This window comes from Orbicella faveolata, unplaced genomic scaffold, assembly GCF_042242905.1.
Source record: "Orbicella faveolata isolate gen_17 unplaced genomic scaffold, um_ofav_v1 contig_3, whole genome shotgun sequence".
In the NCBI taxonomy this organism is placed as follows: Eukaryota; Metazoa; Cnidaria; class Anthozoa; order Scleractinia; family Merulinidae; genus Orbicella; species Orbicella faveolata.
Window position 1 is genome coordinate 2,147,501 of NW_028301558.1, and position 4,154 is coordinate 2,151,654.

Sequence of the window (4,154 nt, forward strand, 5' to 3'; positions counted from 1 at the left end):
TTTTGAGATTCCGAGGGGGTCTTAGGTCCTCATTTTTGAGATTCCGAGGGGGTCCTAGGTCTTAATTTTTGAGATTCCGACGGGGTCTTAGGTCCTCATTTTTGAGATTCCGAGGGGGTCCTAGGTCTTAATTTTTGAGATTCTGAGGGGGTCTTAGGTCTTCGTTTTTGAGATTTGGCGGGGACCTTAGGTCTTAGATCTTAGGTCTTGGGTCTTTATTTTTGAGACGCCCATTTTTTCATGTACAGAGTCTACACTGACACTTGTTGTAACCATTTTTATATGTAACCCTGATTTCACCACAATCAAGGTTAATCTGAAACAAAAATTACTTTTATTTGGTGCCTCTTTAACTCACTTTTTTTTGTTGAATAGTTGTTTTATGAGCAAATTGACTGAATTCCTTTAGGTGCACCTCATAAGTACTCTTTGTTTATATGTTCACTGGTTTTGTAAGTTTAATGGCTCAGTTATTACAGATTTCCTAGTTTTTTATAAATATGACCACGACTACGATTATGAAAATTACAAGGCTTTTGGATTACTTTAACTTCATGCTGCAAGATGTGAATGAAATTCTGCTGTGAGTGGTGTAACATGATTGATGATGTCAGCCATTGAAAAGGTAATTTGAAAGCCAGTGTATGAGTAAGCACAAAATATAAGCAGTTTATCTAGAAAAGAATCATTTTCAAACAGTCTAACTTTTTGTCTGTGTTGGGTTATTTTTAATGTTTTCTTGTTCCTGGTAGTGCTTTATGGTTTATTTGAACTTGATGTCTGTGTTATTAAAATACTAAGCGTAGCTTTCTGGTTCTTCTTGGTACCAGGTCAGAAAAGTCAGCTGACCATCTTTTTGAACACATGTGATCTGGTAACAATTTTGCTTGTTCCGATACAATTTTTTTTTATTAAGTACCTAAAAACAATGAATATGATAAATAAATGCATAATGTTTACTCTGCTAATTACTGATTAGTATGAGGAACATTTGCATTTAAGACCGAAATCGGTCAAAAATTTGTTCTATGGTTTTGGGGTTTTGGGAGAGCAAGCCCCTAGGGTCTTTACGACCTTACCGATGGGAGTTCGGTAATTAATAAACGCGTGCTATTAGATCAGGGTTCACAATGCGATTGTTTTCTAATAGTCATTAATTATTATAATTTGCTATAACCGGTAGTTATTTATTATTACCATTGATATTATTGTATTTGTATTTTGTGGGTGCCATACAACATACACCACCCACAGCAGACTGTCATGCACATCTCACAGTCCTTAGTAGATTGACATTCGTATACAGAACACTAAAAAAAGAAGTTGTGTCATTTGTTAGCCATAGATTAACATGTCCAGCAGGCCAGAGTCAAAGAAATTTGACTTTTCCGTACCCACACAAGGTTAATGATTCAGGTTTTCTCTGGCACCACGAAAGAAGCTAGGCAATTTGTGTTTTGTCAAAGATGAGGGGATTGCAAGTGGCCCTGCTGGTTCATAGAACATTGAATAATGCCATCATTTGCTTAAGCTGATTCCTTAGTATTGCATTGTGCATCCCTACTGTGCAAGATTTTTGCGTCATTAGCGTGCACACATGAGCGCGTGCGCGTACAAAACGTAAGAGATTTCTCTCAAACTAAGCTCGATCGCGAATTAGATGCTCCTTTTTTGTTAAACGAGTACAGTGACCCCCACTTTTTATTTCATAATTTCAATATCCTCAATAACTAAACAATATCCTCAATAACTGAGAAAAAAAATAGCCGAAATCTATGGCTACTTTTTTGGCAAATGAAATAAATACCACAGAGGGAGACATAACGGGCCTAACAGCGCATGTCCAACTTATGTTTCCTTTATAGAATAAAAACTGTAGGGTATTTGAAGACATTTTTTCTGGGACGTAGATGAATAAGCAATCAAAGAAAGTCAAACTCTGTGTGATATAACACACTGCATTGGAAAATAATTGAGCTTATTTGTTGCGCACGGAGATTACCAAAAGTCACCTAAATAACCGTTTTTGTCAGCATTGTGGCGTGGAAACAACCACCGTGATCCCCTCTTTTTACTACGTTTTTAATACTTCCTTGTTCTGTAACAACAGTGTACCAAGTTTCATCGGAAATCTATGGCGGGTTCTTTTACTAGGGAATCACCTTAAGGTTCTTAGAAAATGTCAGCATTTTTACTAACTAGGGACAGAATTGCTGTTAGTTAATCATAATGTTTAAGGTGGCTGAACACAGGTTTTGGTACCTCAATTTCATTCACCCTTTTCTCTAAAAACCTGGATCTTTTGGTCGCCAAAAATGGCAGCAAGCAGGTCAACAACACGAACTTCCGTTTTTTGATAGTTAAGCTGACGTATGTGCCATTGCCATGGCAACATGAATAAATATAAACAGACCTTTAAAATCGGTTTTGTTTATTTGCAGAAAATCTAGTCGTTAGTCAAATCTAGTCATTAGATGACTAAAACCATTAATACACTGCGTTCAATTATGAAGAAAAATAATACTGATAGCGCGGGCCTTGAGCAAATAAAATGATCGCCGTATTGACGCCATGTTTGTTTTTTGCTATCCTTGTGCGCGCGCTGAACTGCATTAGCAAGAACCCTCGCGAAAACTGTTTTCGGCCACCTTAAATGAAAATACTTGATCAAGTTAACATGACATAATGCTATGTTTTTTTTTAATTAAGGAGCCTGAGGGTAATGAGAAGAGCAAGACATTGCGTCTTTTATCCACATCTGACGAACTTAAAATCACTTCAAAAACAAAAAATAAATACATAAAAACTGTAAACTGCCTACTGTGGTTTACAGTTTTTATATATTTATTATTTTATTCTTGAAGTGTTTTTATTGGATGTGGATAAAGATGTGATGTCTTCTCATTATTCCAACACATTCCTGGCCTCTCAATTTAAATTTCCCAACCTGAGGGTACTGTACTGAATTTTTTTGGAAATAAAATGATAATTATATCATTGAATAACAAACATTGACAAGTATCACAGCCCCATCCAACCCATCCAAATTGTTCATTATACTTTCACCTCTTGGACAAAACAAAAATTGTTCAAATGCATTTTTGTCATTGAAAATGAGTAATTCAATGTATCAACAGTCTTCACCTTGCATATATATTATTAAAGTTAATGGTGGTGATAGTAAAAATTGTCATGGTCCCAAGAAGATTCTGTTATACAATTATAGATAAATGAAACGTTATCTTGCCTGTATTGATAAGACTGTTGGTGCATCAGCCACTTCAAAGAAAATTGGCTTCTAGTTTTATCCAGAAGGTATGTTAATACCATTTGGGTATCAAGTTAATACTCCATGCTCCAGACCCTTGGCTCCAGACCCTTCATTTATTAACTGATGGTTGTGATGCAAGCAAACACCAGATATATACTTATTTCATGGTAGATGTTAGAGGCTTTTTTGTGTAACAAAGTACATGACTTTTGAATTAATTTTTGGTATAGTTTTATTGCACATGTAATTCTGAATACTGTTGTTACAAGTGAATCTCAATCATAAGACATCAGTTGTCAAGCACATATCCAGTTATAAATTACATTAATTGTGTTTTATACATACAAAAGTTCATATTAAAAAAGAATGTTTAGTTCTCTTAATCATGTGTTGTTTGAAAATTATCTAAGCCCTATACACGTCATTGGGTCACAAAGTGATCTGACAATAGTTTTTCCAAGGGTCATTTAGGATACCCAACCTGCCCCTCGAACTAATATTGGGACTTGCCAGGCTTGAGGTGGTCAAACAATGAGAGAGAGCATTATGCACTTTTGAGATAATTTTTTTAGTCGTTTTATATTTTTTTTTCGCCTGTAAACTTTCAGCAGGTTCTCTCAGCAATCACCTCGGAAAGTACGTCAAAGGTTAAGTATTTAGTGTGTGATGGACTACGAGCATTTGATAAAACAATTAAGAATGTTCTTCCAGTCTCATATAAGCCTCGGTGGCCACCTGAGCCATTTCTTTAAAGTGGTAAGGTTGATATTTTCATTACAAAATCAAAGTTACCGGACTCTTATTGCTGGCTTTCACTGTCACGCTAACAAAGTAGCCCTCTTTTTCAGAGGGTATTTCAAGTATCCAACCCAATTTACTGCTG

General features: G+C 35.8%; 1 protein-coding gene across 2 annotated transcripts in view; it reads left to right on the forward strand.

The window, feature by feature from the left end:
* Positions 1-3,654, forward strand: part of LOC110048771 (uncharacterized) — a 45,557-nt gene extending 41,903 nt beyond the window's left edge. For both annotated transcript variants that reach the window (XM_089298410.1, XM_089298411.1), the window contains one exon: positions 1-3,654. This exon is cut by the window's left edge and continues 1,046 nt beyond it. The gene's annotated coding sequence lies outside the window, so the exon portion shown is untranslated.
* Positions 3,655-4,154: the final 500 nt, after the last annotated feature.